Genomic DNA, 22,478 nt, shown 5'->3' on the forward strand with positions numbered 1-22,478 from the left:
CCAGGTTCTGTTACCCAGAATGCTTTGCAAACCTCAAAATTTGGCTAAAAAAACACATGTTTCTCACATTTCTGTGGCAGAACGTTCTGGAATCTGAGAGGAGCCACAAATTTCCTTCCACCCAGCGTTCCCCCACGTCTCCCAATAGAAATGATACCTCACTTGTGTGGGTAGGCCTAGCGCCCGCGAGAGGAAACGCCCCAAAGCGCAACGTGGACACATCCAAATTTTTGAAGGAAAACAAAGGTGTTTTTTGCAAAGTGCTTACCTGTAGGTTTTGGCTTGTAGCTCAGCTGCAACCTAGGGAAACCTACCAAACCTGTGCATCTCTGAAAACTAGAGACCTAGGGGAATCCAAGATGGGGTGACTTGTGTGGCTCGGAACAGGTTCTGTTACCCAGAATCCTTTGCAAACCTCAAAATTTGGCTAAAAAAACACATGTTCCACACATTTCTGTGGCAGAAAGTTCTGGAATCTGAGAGGAGCCACAAATTTCCTTTCACCCAGCGTTCCCCCACGTCTCCCGATAAAAATGATACCCCACTTGTGTGGCTAGGCCTAGCGCCCGCGACAGGAAACGCCCCAAAGCGCAACGTGGACACAGCCAAATTTTTGAAGGAAAACAGAGGTGTTTTTTGCAAAGTGCCTACCTGTAGATTTTGGCCTGTAGCTCAGCTGCCTTCTAGGGAAACCTACCAAACCTGTGCATTTCTGAAAAATAGAGACCTAGGGGAATCCAAGATGGGGTGACTTGTGTGGCTCAGAACAGGTTCTGTTACCCAGAATCCATTGCAAACCTCAAAATTTGGCTAAAAAAACACATGTTCCTTACATTTCTGTGGCTGAAAGTTCTGGAATCTGAGAGGAGCCACAAATTTCCTTCCACCCAGCGTTCCCCCACGTCTCCCGATAAAAATGATACCTCACTTGTGTGGGTAGGCCTAGCGCCCGCGACAGGAAACGCCCCAAAACGCAACGTGGACACAGCCAAATTTTTGAAGGAAAACAAAGGTGTTTTTTGCAAAGTGCTTACCTGTAGGTTTTGGCTTGTAGCTCAGCTGCAACCTAGGGAAACCTACCAAACCTGTGCATCTCTGAAAACTAGAGACCTAGGGGAATCCAAGATGGGGTGACTTGTGTGGCTCGGACCAGGTTCTGTTACCCAGAATGCTTTGCAAACCTCAGAATTTGGCTAAAAAAACACATGTTTCTCACATTTCTGTGGCAGAACGTTCTGGAATCTGAGAGGAGCCACAAATTTCCTTCCACCCAGCGTTCCCCCACGTCTCCCAATAAAAATGATACCTCACTTGTGTGGCTAGGCCTAGCGCCCGCGACAGGAAACGCCCCAAAGCGCAACGTCGACACATCCAAATTTTTGAAGGAAAACAAAGGTGTTTTTTGCAAAGTGCTTACCTGTAGATATTGGCCTGTAGCTCAGCCGCCACCTAGGGAAACCTACCAAACCTGTGCATTTCTGAGAACTAGAGACCTAGGGGAATCCAAGATGGGGTGACTTGTGTGGCTCGGACCAGGTTCTGTTACCCAGAATCCATTGCAAACCTCAAAATTTGGCTAAAAAAACACATGTTCCTCACATTTCTGTGGCAGAAAGTTCTGGAATCTGAGAGGAGCCACAAATTTCCTTCCACCCAGCGTTCCCCCACGTCTCCCGATAAAAATGATACCTCACTTGTGTGGGTAGGCATAGCGCCCGCGACGGAAAACGACCCAAGGCGCAACGTGGACACATCCAAATTTGTGAAGGAAAACAGAGGTGTTTTTTGCAGAGTGCCTACCTGTAGATTTTGGCTTGTAGCTCAGCCGCCACCTAGGGAAACCTACCAATCCTGTGCATTTCTGAAAACTAGAGACCTAGGGGAATCCAAGATGGGGTGACTTGTGTGGCTCGGACCAGGTTCTGTTACCCAGAATGCTTTGCAAACCTCAAAATTTGGCTAAAAAAACACATGTTTCTCACATTTCTGTGGCAGAACGTTCTGGAATCTGAGAGGAGCCACAAATTTCCTTCCACCCAGCGTTCCCCCACGTCTCCCAATAAAAATGATACCTCACTTGTGTGGGTAGGCATAGCGCCCGCGACAGAAAACGTCCCAAGGCGCAACGTGGACACATCCAAATTTGTGAAGGAAAACAGAGGTGTTTTTTGCAGAATGCCTACCTGTAGATTTTGGCTTGTAGCTCAGCCGCCACCTAGGGAAACCTACCAAACCTGTGCATTTCTGAAAACTAGAGACCTAGGGGAATCCAAGATGGGGTGACTTGTGTGGCTCGGACCAGGTTCTGTTACCCAGAATGCTTTGCAAACCTCAAAATTTGGCTAAAAAAACACATGTTTCTCACATTTCTGTGGCAGAACGTTCTGGAATCTGAGAGGAGCCACAAATTTCCTTCCACCCAGCGTTCCCCCACGTCTCCCAATAGAAATGATACCTCACTTGTGTGGGTAGGCCTAGCTCCCGCGACAGGAAACGCCCCAAAGCGCAACGTGGACACATCCAAATTTTTGAAGGAAAACAAAGGTGTTTTTTGCAAAGTGCTTACCTGTAGGTTTTGGCTTGTAGCTCAGCTGCAACCTAGGGAAACCTACCAAACCTGTCCATCTCTGAAAACTAGAGACCTAGGGGAATCCAAGATGGGGTGACTTGTGTGGCTCGGACCAGGTTCTGTTACCCAGAATCCTTTGCAAACCTCAAAATTTGGCTAAAAAAACACATGTTCCACACATTTCTGTGGCAGAAAGTTCTGGAATCTGAGAGGAGCCACAAATTTCCTTTCACCCAGCGTTCCCCCACGTCTCCCGATAAAAATGATACCCCACTTGTGTGGCTAGGCCTAGCGCCCGCGACAGGAAACGCCCCAAAGCGCAACGTGGACACAGCCAAATTTTTGAAGGAAAACAGAGGTGTTTTTTGCAAAGTGCCTACCTGTAGATTTTGGCCTGTAGCTCAGCTGCCTTCTAGGGAAACCTACCAAACCTGTGCATTTCTGAAAAATAGAGACCTAGGGGAATCCAAGATGGGGTGACTTGTGTGGCTCGGACCAGGTTCTGTTACCCAGAATCCATTGCAAACCTCAAAATTTGGCTAAAAAAACACATGTTCCTCACATTTCTGTGGCTGAAAGTTCTGGAATCTGAGAGGAGCCACAAATTTCCTTCCACCCAGCGTTCCCCCACGTCTCCCGATAAAAATGATACCTCACTTGTGTGGGTAGGCCTAGCGCCCGCGACAGGAAACGCCCAAAATCGCAACGTGGACACAGCCAAATATTTGAAGGAAAACAGAGGTGTTTTTTGCTAAGTGCCTACCTGTAGATTTTGGCCTGTAGCTCAGCCGCCACCTAGGGAAACCTACCAAACCTGTGCATTTCTGAAAACTAGAGACCTAGGGGAATCCAAGATGGGGTTACTTGTGTGGCTCGGACCAGGTTCTGTTACCCAGAATCCTTTGCAAACCTCAAAATTTGGCTAAAAAAACACATGTTCCTCACATTTCTGTGGCAGAAAGTTCTGGAATCTGTGAGGAGCCACAAATTTCCTTCCACCCAGCGTTCCCCCACGTCTCCTGATAAAAATGATACCTCACTTGTGTGGGTAGGCGTAGCGCCAGCGACAGGAAACGCCCCAAAGCGCAACGTGGACACAGCCAAATTTTTGAAGGAAAACAGAGGTGTTTTTTGCAAAGTGCATACCTGTAGATATTGGCCTGTAGCTCAGCCGCCACCTAGGGAAACCTATCAAACCTTTGCATTTCTGAAAACTAGAGACCTAGGGGAATCCAAGATGGGGTGACTTGTGTGGCTCGGCCAAGGTTCTGTTACCCAGAATCCATTGCAAACCTCAAAATTTGGCTAAAAAAACACATGTTCCTCACATTTCTGTGGCAGAAAGTTCTGGAATCTGAGAGGAGCCACAAATTTCCTTCCACCCAGCGTTCCCCCACGTCTCCCAATAAAAATGATACCTCACTTGTGTGGGTAGGCCTAGCGCCTGCGACAGGAAACGCCCCAAAGCGCAACGTGGACACAGCCAAATTTTTGAAGGAAAACAGAGGTGTTTTTTGCAAAGTGCCTACCTGTAGATTTTGGCCTGTAGCTCAGCTGCCACCTAGGGAAACCTACCAAACCTGTGCATTTCTGAAAACTAGAGACCTAAGGGAATCCAAGATGGGGTGACTTGTGTGGCTCGGACCAGGTTCTGTTACCCAGAATCCTTTGCAAACCTCAAAATTTGGCTAAAAAAACACATGTTCCACACATTTCTGTGGCAGAACGTTCTGGAATCTGAGAGGAGCCACAAATTTCCTTCCACCCAGCGTTCCCCCACGTCTCCCAATAAAAATGATACCTCACTTGTGTGGGTAGGCATAGCGCCCGCGACAGAAAACGTCCCAAGGCGCAACGTGGACACATCCAAATTTGTGAAGGAAAACAGAGGTGTTTTTTGCAGAGTGCCTACCTGTAGATTTTGGCTTGTAGCTCAGCCGCCACCTAGGGAAACCTACCAAACCTGTGCATTTCTGAAAACTAGAGACCTAGGGGAATCCAAGATGGGGTGACTTGTGTGGCTCGGACCAGGTTCTGTTACCCAGAATGCTTTGCAAACCTCAAAATTTGGCTAAAAAAACACATGTTTCTCACATTTCTGTGGCAGAACGTTCTGGAATCTGAGAGGAGCCACAAATTTCCTTCCACCCAGCGTTCCCCCACGTCTCCCAATAGAAATGATACCTCACTTGTGTGGGTAGGCCTAGCGCCCGGGAGAGGAAACGCCCCAAAGCGCAACGTGGACACATCCAAATTTTTGAAGGAAAACAAAGGTGTTTTTTGCAAAGTGCCTACCTGTAGATTTTGGCCTGTAGCTCAGCCGCCACCTAGGGAAACCTACCAAACCTGTGCATTTCTGAAAACTAGAGACCTAGGGGAATCCAAGATGGGGTTACTTGTGTGGCTCGGACCAGGTTCTGTTACCCAGAATCCTTTGCAAACCTCAAAATTTGGCTAAAAAAACACATGTTCCTCACATTTCTGTGGCAGAAAGTTCTGGAATCTGTGAGGAGCCACAAATTTCCTTCCACCCAGCGTTCCCCCACGTCTCCTGATAAAAATGATACCTCACTTGTGTGGGTAGGCGTAGCGCCAGCGACAGGAAACGCCCCAAAGCGCAACGTGGACACAGCCAAATTTTTGAAGGAAAACAGAGGTGTTTTTTGCAAAGTGCATACCTGTAGATATTGGCCTGTAGCTCAGCCGCCACCTAGGGAAACCTATCAAACCTTTGCATTTCTGAAAACTAGAGACCTAGGGGAATCCAAGATGGGGTGACTTGTGTGGCTCGGACCAGGTTCTGTTACCCAGAATCCATTGCAAACCTCAAAATTTGGCTAAAAAAACACATGTTCCTCACATTTCTGTGGCAGAAAGTTCTGGAATCTGAGAGGAGCCACAAATTTCCTTCCACCCAGCGTTCCCCCACGTCTCCCAATAAAAATGATACCTCACTTGTGTGGGTAGGCCTAGCGCCTGCGACAGGAAACGCCCCAAAGCGCAACGTGGACACAGCCAAATTTTTGAAGGAAAACAGAGGTGTTTTTTGCAAAGTGCCTACCTGTAGATTTTGGCCTGTAGCTCAGCTGCCACCTAGGGAAACCTACCAAACCTGTGCATTTCTGAAAACTAGAGACCTAAGGGAATCCAAGATGGGGTGACTTGTGTGGCTCGGACCAGGTTCTGTTACCCAGAATCCTTTGCAAACCTCAAAATTTGGCTAAAAAAACACATGTTCCACACATTTCTGTGGCAGAACGTTCTGGAATCTGAGAGGAGCCACAAATTTCCTTCCACCCAGCGTTCCCCCACGTCTCCCGATAAAAATGATACCTCACTTGTGTGGGTAGGCCTAGCGCCCGCGACAGAAAACGCCCCAAGGCGCAACGTGGACACATCCAAATTTGTGAAGGAAAACAGAGGTGTTTTTTGCAGAGTGCCTACCTGTAGATTTTGGCTTGTAGCTCAGCCGCCACCTAGGGAAACCTACCAAACCTGTGCATTTCTGAAAACTAGAGACCTAGGGGAATCCAAGATGGGGTGACTTGTGTGGCTCGGACCAGGTTCTGTTACCCAGAATGCTTTGCAAACCTCAAAATTTGGCTAAAAAAACACATGTTTCTCACATTTCTGTGGCAGAACGTTCTGGAATCTGAGAGGAGCCACAAATTTCCTTCCACCCAGCGTTCCCCCACGTCTCCCAATAGAAATGATACCTCACTTGTGTGGGTAGGCCTAGCGCCCGCGAGAGGAAACGCCCCAAAGCGCAACGTGGACACATCCAAATTTTTGAAGGAAAACAAAGGTGTTTTTTGCAAAGTGCTTACCTGTAGGTTTTGGCTTGTAGCTCAGCTGCAACCTAGGGAAACCTACCAAACCTGTGCATCTCTGAAAACTAGAGACCTAGGGGAATCCAAGATGGGGTGACTTGTGTGGCTCGGAACAGGTTCTGTTACCCAGAATCCTTTGCAAACCTCAAAATTTGGCTAAAAAAACACATGTTCCACACATTTCTGTGGCAGAAAGTTCTGGAATCTGAGAGGAGCCACAAATTTCCTTTCACCCAGCGTTCCCCCACGTCTCCCGATAAAAATGATACCCCACTTGTGTGGCTAGGCCTAGCGCCCGCGACAGGAAACGCCCCAAAGCGCAACGTGGACACAGCCAAATTTTTGAAGGAAAACAGAGGTGTTTTTTGCAAAGTGCCTACCTGTAGATTTTGGCCTGTAGCTCAGCTGCCTTCTAGGGAAACCTACCAAACCTGTGCATTTCTGAAAAATAGAGACCTAGGGGAATCCAAGATGGGGTGACTTGTGTGGCTCAGAACAGGTTCTGTTACCCAGAATCCATTGCAAACCTCAAAATTTGGCTAAAAAAACACATGTTCCTCACATTTCTGTGGCTGAAAGTTCTGGAATCTGAGAGGAGCCACAAATTTCCTTCCACCCAGCGTTCCCCCACGTCTCCCGATAAAAATGATACCTCACTTGTGTGGGTAGGCCTAGCGCCCGCGACAGGAAACGCCCCAAAACGCAACGTGGACACAGCCAAATTTTTGAAGGAAAACAAAGGTGTTTTTTGCAAAGTGCTTACCTGTAGGTTTTGGCTTGTAGCTCAGCTGCAACCTAGGGAAACCTACCAAACCTGTGCATCTCTGAAAACTAGAGACCTAGGGGAATCCAAGATGGGGTGACTTGTGTGGCTCGGACCAGGTTCTGTTACCCAGAATGCTTTGCAAACCTCAGAATTTGGCTAAAAAAACACATGTTTCTCACATTTCTGTGGCAGAACGTTCTGGAATCTGAGAGGAGCCACAAATTTCCTTCCACCCAGCGTTCCCCCACGTCTCCCAATAAAAATGATACCTCACTTGTGTGGCTAGGCCTAGCGCCCGCGACAGGAAACGCCCCAAAGCGCAACGTCGACACATCCAAATTTTTGAAGGAAAACAAAGGTGTTTTTTGCAAAGTGCTTACCTGTAGATATTGGCCTGTAGCTCAGCCGCCACCTAGGGAAACCTACCAAACCTGTGCATTTCTGAGAACTAGAGACCTAGGGGAATCCAAGATGGGGTGACTTGTGTGGCTCGGACCAGGTTCTGTTACCCAGAATCCATTGCAAACCTCAAAATTTGGCTAAAAAAACACATGTTCCTCACATTTCTGTGGCAGAAAGTTCTGGAATCTGAGAGGAGCCACAAATTTCCTTCCACCCAGCGTTCCCCCACGTCTCCCGATAAAAATGATACCTCACTTGTGTGGGTAGGCATAGCGCCCGCGACGGAAAACGACCCAAGGCGCAACGTGGACACATCCAAATTTGTGAAGGAAAACAGAGGTGTTTTTTGCAGAGTGCCTACCTGTAGATTTTGGCTTGTAGCTCAGCCGCCACCTAGGGAAACCTACCAATCCTGTGCATTTCTGAAAACTAGAGACCTAGGGGAATCCAAGATGGGGTGACTTGTGTGGCTCGGACCAGGTTCTGTTACCCAGAATGCTTTGCAAACCTCAAAATTTGGCTAAAAAAACACATGTTTCTCACATTTCTGTGGCAGAACGTTCTGGAATCTGAGAGGAGCCACAAATTTCCTTCCACCCAGCGTTCCCCCACGTCTCCCAATAAAAATGATACCTCACTTGTGTGGGTAGGCATAGCGCCCGCGACAGAAAACGTCCCAAGGCGCAACGTGGACACATCCAAATTTGTGAAGGAAAACAGAGGTGTTTTTTGCAGAATGCCTACCTGTAGATTTTGGCTTGTAGCTCAGCCGCCACCTAGGGAAACCTACCAAACCTGTGCATTTCTGAAAACTAGAGACCTAGGGGAATCCAAGATGGGGTGACTTGTGTGGCTCGGACCAGGTTCTGTTACCCAGAATGCTTTGCAAACCTCAAAATTTGGCTAAAAAAACACATGTTTCTCACATTTCTGTGGCAGAACGTTCTGGAATCTGAGAGGAGCCACAAATTTCCTTCCACCCAGCGTTCCCCCACGTCTCCCAATAGAAATGATACCTCACTTGTGTGGGTAGGCCTAGCTCCCGCGACAGGAAACGCCCCAAAGCGCAACGTGGACACATCCAAATTTTTGAAGGAAAACAAAGGTGTTTTTTGCAAAGTGCTTACCTGTAGGTTTTGGCTTGTAGCTCAGCTGCAACCTAGGGAAACCTACCAAACCTGTCCATCTCTGAAAACTAGAGACCTAGGGGAATCCAAGATGGGGTGACTTGTGTGGCTCGGACCAGGTTCTGTTACCCAGAATCCTTTGCAAACCTCAAAATTTGGCTAAAAAAACACATGTTCCACACATTTCTGTGGCAGAAAGTTCTGGAATCTGAGAGGAGCCACAAATTTCCTTTCACCCAACGTTCCCCCACGTCTCCCGATAAAAATGATACCCCACTTGTGTGGCTAGGCCTAGCGCCCGCGACAGGAAACGCCCCAAAGCGCAACGTGGACACAGCCAAATTTTTGAAGGAAAACAGAGGTGTTTTTTGCAAAGTGCCTACCTGTAGATTTTGGCCTGTAGCTCAGCTGCCTTCTAGGGAAACCTACCAAACCTGTGCATTTCTGAAAAATAGAGACCTAGGGGAATCCAAGATGGGGTGACTTGTGTGGCTCGGACCAGGTTCTGTTACCCAGAATCCATTGCAAACCTCAAAATTTGGCTAAAAAAACACATGTTCCTCACATTTCTGTGGCTGAAAGTTCTGGAATCTGAGAGGAGCCACAAATTTCCTTCCACCCAGCGTTCCCCCACGTCTCCCGATAAAAATGATACCTCACTTGTGTGGGTAGGCCTAGCGCCCGCGACAGGAAACGCCCAAAATCGCAACGTGGACACAGCCAAATATTTGAAGGAAAACAGAGGTGTTTTTTGCTAAGTGCCTACCTGTAGATTTTGGCCTGTAGCTCAGCCGCCACCTAGGGAAACCTACCAAACCTGTGCATTTCTGAAAACTAGAGACCTAGGGGAATCCAAGATGGGGTTACTTGTGTGGCTCGGACCAGGTTCTGTTACCCAGAATCCTTTGCAAACCTCAAAATTTGGCTAAAAAAACACATGTTCCTCACATTTCTGTGGCAGAAAGTTCTGGAATCTGTGAGGAGCCACAAATTTCCTTCCACCCAGCGTTCCCCCACGTCTCCTGATAAAAATGATACCTCACTTGTGTGGGTAGGCGTAGCGCCAGCGACAGGAAACGCCCCAAAGCGCAACGTGGACACAGCCAAATTTTTGAAGGAAAACAGAGGTGTTTTTTGCAAAGTGCATACCTGTAGATATTGGCCTGTAGCTCAGCCGCCACCTAGGGAAACCTATCAAACCTTTGCATTTCTGAAAACTAGAGACCTAGGGGAATCCAAGATGGGGTGACTTGTGTGGCTCGGCCAAGGTTCTGTTACCCAGAATCCATTGCAAACCTCAAAATTTGGCTAAAAAAACACATGTTCCTCACATTTCTGTGGCAGAAAGTTCTGGAATCTGAGAGGAGCCACAAATTTCCTTCCACCCAGCGTTCCCCCACGTCTCCCAATAAAAATGATACCTCACTTGTGTGGGTAGGCCTAGCGCCTGCGACAGGAAACGCCCCAAAGCGCAACGTGGACACAGCCAAATTTTTGAAGGAAAACAGAGGTGTTTTTTGCAAAGTGCCTACCTGTAGATTTTGGCCTGTAGCTCAGCTGCCACCTAGGGAAACCTACCAAACCTGTGCATTTCTGAAAACTAGAGACCTAAGGGAATCCAAGATGGGGTGACTTGTGTGGCTCGGACCAGGTTCTGTTACCCAGAATCCTTTGCAAACCTCAAAATTTGGCTAAAAAAACACATGTTCCACACATTTCTGTGGCAGAACGTTCTGGAATCTGAGAGGAGCCACAAATTTCCTTCCACCCAGCGTTCCCCCACGTCTCCCAATAAAAATGATACCTCACTTGTGTGGGTAGGCATAGCGCCCGCGACAGAAAACGTCCCAAGGCGCAACGTGGACACATCCAAATTTGTGAAGGAAAACAGAGGTGTTTTTTGCAGAGTGCCTACCTGTAGATTTTGGCTTGTAGCTCAGCCGCCACCTAGGGAAACCTACCAAACCTGTGCATTTCTGAAAACTAGAGACCTAGGGGAATCCAAGATGGGGTGACTTGTGTGGCTCGGACCAGGTTCTGTTACCCAGAATGCTTTGCAAACCTCAAAATTTGGCTAAAAAAACACATGTTTCTCACATTTCTGTGGCAGAACGTTCTGGAATCTGAGAGGAGCCACAAATTTCCTTCCACCCAGCGTTCCCCCACGTCTCCCAATAGAAATGATACCTCACTTGTGTGGGTAGGCCTAGCGCCCGGGAGAGGAAACGCCCCAAAGCGCAACGTGGACACATCCAAATTTTTGAAGGAAAACAAAGGTGTTTTTTGCAAAGTGCCTACCTGTAGATTTTGGCCTGTAGCTCAGCCGCCACCTAGGGAAACCTACCAAACCTGTGCATTTCTGAAAACTAGAGACCTAGGGGAATCCAAGATGGGGTTACTTGTGTGGCTCGGACCAGGTTCTGTTACCCAGAATCCTTTGCAAACCTCAAAATTTGGCTAAAAAAACACATGTTCCTCACATTTCTGTGGCAGAAAGTTCTGGAATCTGTGAGGAGCCACAAATTTCCTTCCACCCAGCGTTCCCCCACGTCTCCTGATAAAAATGATACCTCACTTGTGTGGGTAGGCGTAGCGCCAGCGACAGGAAACGCCCCAAAGCGCAACGTGGACACAGCCAAATTTTTGAAGGAAAACAGAGGTGTTTTTTGCAAAGTGCATACCTGTAGATATTGGCCTGTAGCTCAGCCGCCACCTAGGGAAACCTATCAAACCTTTGCATTTCTGAAAACTAGAGACCTAGGGGAATCCAAGATGGGGTGACTTGTGTGGCTCGGACCAGGTTCTGTTACCCAGAATCCATTGCAAACCTCAAAATTTGGCTAAAAAAACACATGTTCCTCACATTTCTGTGGCAGAAAGTTCTGGAATCTGAGAGGAGCCACAAATTTCCTTCCACCCAGCGTTCCCCCACGTCTCCCAATAAAAATGATACCTCACTTGTGTGGGTAGGCCTAGCGCCTGCGACAGGAAACGCCCCAAAGCGCAACGTGGACACAGCCAAATTTTTGAAGGAAAACAGAGGTGTTTTTTGCAAAGTGCCTACCTGTAGATTTTGGCCTGTAGCTCAGCTGCCACCTAGGGAAACCTACCAAACCTGTGCATTTCTGAAAACTAGAGACCTAAGGGAATCCAAGATGGGGTGACTTGTGTGGCTCGGACCAGGTTCTGTTACCCAGAATCCTTTGCAAACCTCAAAATTTGGCTAAAAAAACACATGTTCCACACATTTCTGTGGCAGAACGTTCTGGAATCTGAGAGGAGCCACAAATTTCCTTCCACCCAGCGTTCCCCCACGTCTCCCAATAAAAATGATACCTCACTTGTGTGGGTAGGCATAGCGCCCGCGACAGAAAACGTCCCAAGGCGCAACGTGGACACATCCAAATTTGTGAAGGAAAACAGAGGTGTTTTTTGCAGAGTGCCTACCTGTAGATTTTGGCTTGTAGCTCAGCCGCCACCTAGGGAAACCTACCAAACCTGTGCATTTCTGAAAACTAGAGACCTAGGGGAATCCAAGATGGGGTGACTTGTGTGGCTCGGACCAGGTTCTGTTACCCAGAATGCTTTGCAAACCTCAAAATTTGGCTAAAAAAACACATGTTTCTCACATTTCTGTGGCAGAACGTTCTGGAATCTGAGAGGAGCCACAAATTTCCTTCCACCCAGCGTTCCCCCACGTCTCCCAATAGAAATGATACCTCACTTGTGTGGGTAGGCCTAGCGCCCGGGAGAGGAAACGCCCCAAAGCGCAACGTGGACACATCCAAATTTTTGAAGGAAAACAAAGGTGTTTTTTGCAAAGTGCTTACCTGTAGGTTTTGGCTTGTAGCTCAGCTGCAACCTAGGGAAACCTACCAAACCTGTGCATCTCTGAAAACTAGAGACCTAGGGGAATCCAAGATGGGGTGACTTGTGTGGCTCGGAACAGGTTCTGTTACCCAGAATCCATTGCAAACCTCAAAATTTGGCTAAAAAAACACATGTTCCACACATTTCTGTGGCAGAAAGTTCTGGAATCTGAGAGGAGCCACAAATTTCCTTTCACCCAGCGTTCCCCCACGTCTCCCGATAAAAATTATACCCCACTTGTGTGGCTAGGCCTAGCGCCCGCGACAGGAAACGCCCCAAAGCGCAACGTGGACACAGCCAAATTTTTGAAGGAAAACAGAGGTGTTTTTTGCAAAGTGCCTACATGTAGATTTTGGCCTGTAGCTCAGCCGCCACCTAGGGAAACCTACCAAACCTGTGCATTTCTGAAAACTAGAGACCTAGGGGAATCCAAGATGGGGTTACTTGTGTGGCTCGGACCAGGTTCTGTTACCCAGAATCCTTTGCAAACCTCAAAATTTGGCTAAAAAAACACATGTTCCTCACATTTCTGTGGCAGAAAGTTCTGGAATCTGTGAGGAGCCAAAAATTTCCTTCCACCCAGCGTTCCCCCACGTCTCCTGATAAAAATGATAACTCACTTGTGTGGGTAGGCCTAGCGCCTGCGACAGGAAACGCCCCAAATCGCAACGTGGACACAGCCAAATTTTTGAAGGAAAACAGAGGTGTTTTTTGCAAAGTGCATACCTGTAGATATTGGCCTGTAGCTCAGCCGCCACCTAGGGAAACCTATCAAACCTTTGCATTTCTGAAAACTAGAGACCTAGGGGAATCCAAGATGGGGTGACTTGTGTGGCTCGGACCAGGTTCTGTTACCCAGAATCCATTGCAAACCTCAAAATTTGGCTAAAAAAACACATGTTCCTCACATTTCTGTGGCAGAAAGTTCTGGAATCTGAGAGGAGCCAAAAATTTCCTTCCACCCAGCGTTCCCCCACGTCTCCCAATAAAAATGATACCTCACTTGTGTGGGTAGGCCTAGCGCCTGCGACAGGAAACGCCCCAAAGCGCAACGTGGACACAGCCAAATTTTTGAAGGAAAACAGAGGTGTTTTTTGCAAAGTGCCTACCTGTAGATTTTGGCCTGTAGCTCAGCTGCCACCTAGGGAAACCTACCAAACCTGTGCATTTCTGAAAACTAGAGACCTAAGGGAATCCAAGATGGGGTGACTTGTGTGGCTCGGACCAGGTTCTGTTACCCAGAATCCACTGCAAATCTCAAAATTTGGCTAAAAAAACACATGTTCCTCACATTTCTGTGGCAGAAAGTTTTGGAATCTGAGAGGAGCCACAAATTTCCTTCCACCCAGCGTTCCCCCACGTCTCCCGATAAAAATGATACCTCACTTGTGTGGGTAGGCCTAGCGCCCGCGACAGGAAACGCCCCAAAGCGCAACGTGGACACAGCCAAATTTTTGAAGGAAAACAGAGGTGTTTTTTGCAAAGTGCCTACCTGTAGATTTTGGCCTGTAGCTCAGCCGCCACCTAGGGAAACCTACCAAACCTGTGCATTTCTGAAAACTAGAGACCTAGGGGAATCCAAGATGGGGTGACTTGTGTGGCTCGGACCAGGTTCTGTTACCCAGAATCCATTGCAAACCTCAAAATTTGGCTAAAAAAACACATGTTCCTCACATTTCTGTGGCTGAAAGTTCTGGAATCTGAGAGGAGCCACAAATTTCCTTCCACCCAGCGTTCCCCCACGTCTCCCGATAAAAATGATACCTCACTTGTGTGGGTAGGCCTAGCGCCCGCGACAGGAAACGCCCCAAAACGCAACGTGGACACAGCCAAATTTTTGAAGGAAAACAGAGGTGTTTTTTGCAAAGTGCCTACCTGTAGATTTTGGCCTGTAGCTCAGCCGCCACCTAGGGAAACCTACCAAACCTGTGCATTTCTGAAAACTAGAGACCTAGGGGAATCCAAGATGGGGTTACTTGTGTGGCTCGGACCAGGTTCTGTTATCCAAAATCCTTTGCAAACCTCAACATTTGGCTAAAAAAACACATGTTCCTCACATTTCTGTGGCAGAAAGTTCTGAAATCTGAGAGGAGCCACAAATTTCCTTCCACCCAGCGTTCCCCCACGTCTCCAGATGAAAATGATACCTCACTTGTGTGGGTAGGCCTAGCGCCCGCGACAGGAAACGCCCCAAAGCGCAACGTGGACACATCCAAATTTGTGAAGGAAAACAGAGGTGTTTTTTGCAAAGTGCCTAGCTGTAGATTTTGGCTTGTAGCTCAGCCGCCACGTAGGGAAACCTACCATACCTGTGCATTTCTGAAAACTAGAGACCTAGGGGAATCCAAGATGGGGTGACTTGTGTGGCTCGGACCAGGTTCTGTTACCCAGAATCCACTGCAAATCTCAAAATTTGGCTAAAAAAACACATGTTCCTCACATTTCTGTGGCAGAAAGTTTTGGAATCTGAGAGGAGCCACAAATTTCCTTCCACCCAGCGTTCCCCCACGTCTCCCGATAAAAATGATACCTCACTTGTGTGGGTAGGCCTAGCGCCCGCGACAGGAAACGCCCCAAAACGCAACGTGGACACAGCCAAATTTTTGAAGGAAAACAGAGGTGTTTTTTGCAAAGTGCCTACCTGTAGATTTTGGCCTGTAGCTCAGCCGCCACCTAGGGAAACCTACCAAACCTGTGCATTTCTGAAAACTAGAGACCTAGGGGAATCCAAGATGGGGTTACTTGTGTGGCTCGGACCAGGTTCTGTTACCCAGAATCCTTTGCAAACCTCAAAATTTGGCTAAAAAAACACATGTTCCTCACATTTCTGTGGCAGAAAGTTCTGGAATCTGAGAGGAGCCACAAATTTCCTTCCACCCAGCGTTCCCCCACGTCTCCAGATGAAAATGATACCTCACTTGTGTGGGTAGGCCTAGCGCCCGCGACAGGAAACGCCCCAAAGCACAACGTGGACACATCCAAATTTGTGAATGAAAACAGAGGTGTTTTTTGCAAAGTGCCTAGCTGTAGATTTTGGCTTGTAGCTCAGCCGCCACGTAGGGAAACCTACCAAACCTGTGCATTTCTGAAAACTAGAGACCTAGGGGAATCCAAGATGGGGTGACTTGTGTGGCTCGGACCAGGTTCTGTTACCCAGAATCCTTTGCAAACCTCAAAATTTGGCTAACAAAACACATGTTCCTCACATTTCTGTGGCAGAACGTTCTGGAATCTGAGAGGAGCCACAAATTTCCTTCCACCCAGCGTTCCCCCACGTCTCCATATAAAAATGATACCTCACTTGTGTGGGTAGGCCTAGCGCCTGCGACAGGAAACGCCCCAAAGCGCAACGTGGACACATCCAAATTTTTGAAGGAAAACAGAGGTGTTTTTTGCAAAGTGCCTACCTGTAGATTTTGGCTTGTAGCTCAGCCGCCACCTAGGGAAACCTACCAAACCTGTGCATTTCTGAAAACTAGAGACCTAGGGGAATCCAAGATGGGGTGACTTGTGTGGCTCGGACCAGGTTCTGTTACCCAGAATCCATTGCAAACCTCAAAATTTGGCTAAAAAAACACATGTTCCTCACATTTCTGTGGCAGAAAGTTCTGGAATCTGAGAGGAGCCACAAATTTCCTTCCACCCAGCGTTCCCCCACGTCTCCAGATGAAAATGATACCTCACTTGTGTGGGTAGGCCTAGCGCCCGCGACAGGAAACGCCCCAAAGCGCAACGTGGACACATCCAAATTTGTGAAGGAAAACAGAGGTGTTTTTTGCAAAGTGCCTAGCTGTAGATTTTGGCTTGTAGCTCAGCCGCCACGTAGGGAAACCTACCATACCTGTGCATTTCTGAAAACTAGAGACCTAGGGGAATCCAAGATGGGGTGACTTGTGTGGCTCGGACCAGGTTCTGTTACCCAGAATCCACTGCAAATCTCAAAATTTGGCTAAAAAAACACATGTTCCTCACATTTCTGTGGCAGAAAGTTTTGGAATCTGAGAGGAGCCACAAATTTCCTTCCACCCAGCGTTCCCCCACGTCTCCCGATAAAAATGATACCTCACTTGTGTGGGTAGGCCTGGCGCCCGCGACAGGAAACGCCCCAAAGCGCAACGTGGACACAGCCAAATTTTTGAAGGAAAACAGAGGTGTTTTTTGCAAAGTGCCTACCTGTAGATTTTGGCCTGTAGCTCAGCAGCCACCTAGGGAAACCTACCAAACCTGTGCATTTCTGAAAACTAGAGACCTAGGGGAATCCAAGATGGGGTGACTTGTGTGGCTCGGACCAGGTTCTGTTACCCAGAATCCATTGCAAACCTCAAAATTTGGCTAAAAAAACACATGTTCCTCACATTTCTGTGGCTGAAAGTTCTGGAATCTGAGAGGAGCCACAAATTTCCTTCCACCCAGCGTTCCCCCACGTCTCCCGATAAAAATGATACCTCACTTGTGTGGGTAGGCCTAGCGCCCGCGACAGGAAACGCCCCAAAACGCAACGTGGACACAGCCAAATTTTTGAAGGAAAACAGAGGTGTTTTTTGCAAAGTGCCTACCTGTAGATTTTGGCCTGTAGCTCAGCCGCCACCTAGGGAAACCTACCAAACCTGTGCATTTCTGAAAACTAGAGACCTAGGGGAATCCAAGATGGGGTTACTTGTGTGGCTCGGACCAGGTTCTGTTATCCAAAATCCTTTGCAAACCTCAACATTTGGCTAAAAAAACACATGTTCCTCACATTTCTGTGGCAGAAAGTTCTGAAATCTGAGAGGAGCCACAAATTTCCTTCCACCCAGCGTTCCCCCACGTCTCCAGATGAAAATGATACCTCACTTGTGTGGGTAGGCCTAGCGCCCGCGACAGGAAACGCCCCAAAGCGCAACGTGGACACATCCAAATTTGTGAAGGAAAACAGAGGTGTTTTTTGCAAAGTGCCTAGCTGTAGATTTTGGCTTGTAGCTCAGCCGCCACGTAGGGAAACCTACCATACCTGTGCATTTCTGAAAACTAGAGACCTAGGGGAATCCAAGATGGGGTGACTTGTGTGGCTCGGACCAGGTTCTGTTACCCAGAATCCACTGCAAATCTCAAAATTTGGCTAAAAAAACACATGTTCCTCACATTTCTGTGGCAGAAAGTTTTGGAATCTGAGAGGAGCCACAAATTTCCTTCCACCCAGCGTTCCCCCACGTCTCCCGATAAAAATGATACCTCACTTGTGTGGGTAGGCCTGGCGCCCGCGACAGGAAACGCCCCAAAGCGCAACGTGGACACAGCCAAATTTTTGAAGGAAAACAGAGGTGTTTTTTGCAAAGTGCCTACCTGTAGATTTTGGCCTGTAGCTCAGCCGCCACCTAGGGAAACCTACCAAACCTGTGCATTTCTGAAAACTAGAGACCTAGGGGAATCCAAGATGGGGGGACTTGTGTGGCTCGGACCAGGTTCTGTTACCCAGAATCCATTGCAAACCTCAAAATTTGGCTAAAAAAACACATGTTCCTCACATTTCTGTGGCTGAAAGTTCTGGAATCTGAGAGGAGCCACAAATTTCCTTCCACCCAGCGTTCCCCCACGTCTCCCGATAAAAATGATACCTCACTTGTGTGGGTAGGCCTAGCGCCCGCGACAGGAAACGCCCCAAAACGCAACGTGGACACAGCCAAATTTTTGAAGGAAAACAGAGGTGTTTTTTGCAAAGTGCCTACCTGTAGATTTTGGCCTGTAGCTCAGCCGCCACCTAGGGAAACCTACCAAACCTGTGCATTTCTGAAAACTAGAGACCTAGGGGAATCCAAGATGGGGTTACTTGTGTGGCTCGGACCAGGTTCTGTTACCCAGAATCCTTTGCAAACCTCAAAATTTGGCTAAAAAAACACATGTTCCTCACATTTCTGTGGCAGAAAGTTCTGGAATCTGAGAGGAGCCACAAATTTCCTTCCACCCAGCGTTCCCCCACGTCTCCAGATGAAAATGATACCTCACTTGTGTGGGTAGGCCTAGCGCCCGCGACAGGAAACGCCCCAAAGCGCAACGTGGACACATCCAAATTTGTGAAGGAAAACAGAGGTGTTTTTTGCAAAGTGCCTAGCTGTAGATTTTGGCTTGTAGCTCAGTCGCCACGTAGGGAAACCTACCAAACCTGTGCATTTCTGAAAACTAGAGACCTAGGGGAATCCAAGATGGGGTGACTTGTGTGGCTCGGACCAGGTTCTGTTACCCAGAATCCTTTGCAAACCTCAAAATTTGGCTAACAAAACACATGTTCCTCACATTTCTGTGGCAGAACGTTCTGGAATCTGAGAGGAGCCACAAATTTCCTTCCACCCAGCGTTCCCCCACGTCTCCATATAAAAATGATACCTCACTTGTGTGGGTAGGCCTAGCGCCTGCGACAGGAAACGCCCCAAAGCGCAACGTGGACACATCCAAATTTTTGAAGGAAAACAGAGGTGTTTTTTGCAAAGTGCCTACCTGTAGATTTTGGCTTGTAGCTCAGCCGCCACCTAGGGAAACCTACCAAACCTGTGCATTTCTGAAAACTAGAGACCTAGGGGAATCCAAGATGGGGTGACTTGTGTGGCTCGGACCAGGTTCTGTTACCCAGAATGCTTTGCAAACCTCAAAATTTGGCTAAAAAAACACATGTTTCTCACATTTCTGTGGCAGAACGTTCTGGAATCTGAGAGGAGCCACAAATTTCCTTCCACCCAGCGTTCCCCCACGTCTCCCAATAGAAATGATACCTCACTTGTGTGGGTAGGCCTAGCGCCCGGGAGAGGAAACGCCCCAAAGCGCAACGTGGACACATCCAAATTTTTGAAGGAAAACAAAGGTGTTTTTTGCAAAGTGCTTACCTGTAGGTTTTGGCTTGTAGCTCAGCTGCAACCTAGGGAAACCTACCAAACCTGTGCATCTCTGAAAACTAGAGACCTAGGGGAATCCAAGATGGGGTGACTTGTGTGGCTCGGAACAGGTTCTGTTACCCAGAATCCATTGCAAACCTCAAAATTTGGCTAAAAAAACACATGTTCCACACATTTCTGTGGCAGAAAGTTCTGGAATCTGAGAGGAGCCACAAATTTCCTTTCACCCAGCGTTCCCCCACGTCTCCCGATAAAAATTATACCCCACTTGTGTGGCTAGGCCTAGCGCCCGCGACAGGAAACGCCCCAAAGCGCAACGTGGACACAGCCAAATTTTTGAAGGAAAACAGAGGTGTTTTTTGCAAAGTGCCTACCTGTAGATTTTGGCCTGTAGCTCAGCCGCCACCTAGGGAAACCTACCAAACCTGTGCATTTCGGAAAACTAGAGACCTAGGGGAATCCAAGATGGGGTTACTTGTGTGGCTCGGACCAGGTTCTGTTACCCAGAATCCTTTGCAAACCTCAAAATTTGGCTAAAAAAACACATGTTCCTCACATTTCTGTGGCAGAAAGTTCTGGAATCTGTGAGGAGCCAAAAATTTCCTTCCACCCAGCGTTCCCCCACGTCTCCTGATAAAAATGATACCTCACTTGTGTGGGTAGGCCTAGCGCCTGCGACAGGAAACGCCCCAAAGCGCAACGTGGACACAGCCAAATTTTTGAAGGAAAACAGAGGTGTTTTTTGCAAAGTGCCTACCTGTAGATTTTGGCCTGTAGCTCAGCTGCCACCTAGGGAAACCTACCAAACCTGTGCATTTCTGAAAACTAGAGACCTAAGGGAATCAAAGATGGGGTGACTTGTGTGGCTCGGACCAGGTTCTGTTACCCAGAATCCACTGCAAATCTCAAAATTTGGCTAAAAAAACACATGTTCCTCACATTTCTGTGGCAGAAAGTTTTGGAATCTGAGAGGAGCCACAAATTTCCTTCCACCCAGCGTTCCCCCACGTCTCCCGATAAAAATGATACCTCACTTGTGTGGGTAGGCCTAGCGCCCGCGACAGGAAACGCCCCAAAGCGCAACGTGGACACAGCCAAATTTTTGAAGGAAAACAGAGGTGTTTTTTGCAAAGTGCCTACCTGTAGATTTTGGCCTGTAGCTCAGCCGCCACCTAGGGAAACCTACCAAACCTGTGCATTTCTGAAAACTAGAGACCTAGGGGAATCCAAGATGGGGTGACTTGTGTGGCTCGGACCAGGTTCTGTTACCCAGAATCCATTGCAAACCTCAAAATTTGGCTAAAAAAACACATGTTCCTCACATTTCTGTGGCTGAAAGTTCTGGAATCTGAGAGGAGCCACAAATTTCCTTCCACCCAGCGTTCCCCCACGTCTCCCGATAAAAATGATACCTCACTTGTGTGGGTAGGCCTAGCGCCCGCGACAGGAAACGCCCCAAAACGCAACGTGGACACAGCCAAATTTTTGAAGGAAAACAGAGGTGTTTTTTGCAAAGTGCCTACCTGTAGATTTTGGCCTGTAGCTCAGCCGCCACCTAGGGAAACCTACCAAACCTGTGCATTTCTGAAAACTAGAGACCTAGGGGAATCCAAGATGGGGTTACTTGTGTGGCTCGGACCAGGTTCTGTTATCCAAAATCCTTTGCAAACCTCAACATTTGGCTAAAAAAACACATGTTCCTCACATTTCTGTGGCAGAAAGTTCTGAAATCTGAGAGGAGCCACAAATTTCCTTCCACCCAGCGTTCCCCCACGTCTCCAGATGAAAATGATACCTCACTTGTGTGGGTAGGCCTAGCGCCCGCGACAGGAAACGCCCCAAAGCGCAACGTGGACACATCCAAATTTGTGAAGGAAAACAGAGGTGTTTTTTGCAAAGTGCCTAGCTGTAGATTTTGGCTTGTAGCTCAGCCGCCACGTAGGGAAACCTACCATACCTCTGCATTTCTGAAAACTAGAGACCTAGGGGAATCCAAGATGGGGTGACTTGTGTGGCTCGGACCAGGTTCTGTTACCCAGAATCCACTGCAAATCTCAAAATTTGGCTAAAAAAACACATGTTCCTCACATTTCTGTGGCAGAAAGTTTTGGAATCTGAGAGGAGCCACAAATTTCCTTCCACCCAGCGTTCCCCCACGTCTCCCGATAAAAATGATACCTCACTTGTGTGGGTAGGCCTGGCGCCCGCGACAGGAAACGCCCCAAAGCGCAACGTGGACACAGCCAAATTTTTGAAGGAAAACAGAGGTGTTTTTTGCAAAGTGCCTACCTGTAGATTTTGGCCTGTAGCTCAGCCGCCACCTAGGGAAACCTACCAAACCTGTGCATTTCTGAAAACTAGAGACCTAGGGGAATCCAAGATGGGGTGACTTGTGTGGCTCGGACCAGGTTCTGTTACCCAGAATCCATTGCAAACCTCAAAATTTGGCTAAAAAAACACATGTTCCTCACATTTCTGTGGCTGAAAGTTCTGGAATCTGAGAGGAGCCACAAATTTCCTTCCACCCAGCGTTCCCCCACGTCTCCCGATAAAAATGATACCTCACTTGTGTGGGTAGGCCTAGCGCCCGCGACAGGAAACGCCCCAAAACGCAACGTGGACACAGCCAAATTTTTGAAGGAAAACAGAGGTGTTTTTTGCAAAGTGCCTACCTGTAGATTTTGGCCTGTAGCTCAGCCGCCACCTAGGGAAACCTACCAAACCTGTGCATTTCTGAAAACTAGAGACCTAGGGGAATCCAAGATGGGGTTACTTGTGTGGCTCGGACCAGGTTCTGTTACCCAGAATCCTTTGCAAACCTCAAAATTTGGCTAAAAAAACACATGTTCCTCACATTTCTGTGGCAGAAAGTTCTGGAATCTGAGAGGAGCCACAAATTTCCTTCCACCCAGCGTTCCCCCACGTCTCCAGATGAAAATGATACCTCACTTGTGTGGGTAGGCCTAGCGCCCGCGACAGGAAACGCCCCAAAGCGCAACGTGGACACATCCAAATTTGTGAAGGAAAACAGAGGTGTTTTTTGCAAAGTGC

The sequence above is a fragment of the Pleurodeles waltl genome, chromosome 4_1 (genome assembly GCF_031143425.1).
Source record: "Pleurodeles waltl isolate 20211129_DDA chromosome 4_1, aPleWal1.hap1.20221129, whole genome shotgun sequence".
Classification (NCBI taxonomy): domain Eukaryota; kingdom Metazoa; phylum Chordata; class Amphibia; order Caudata; family Salamandridae; genus Pleurodeles; species Pleurodeles waltl.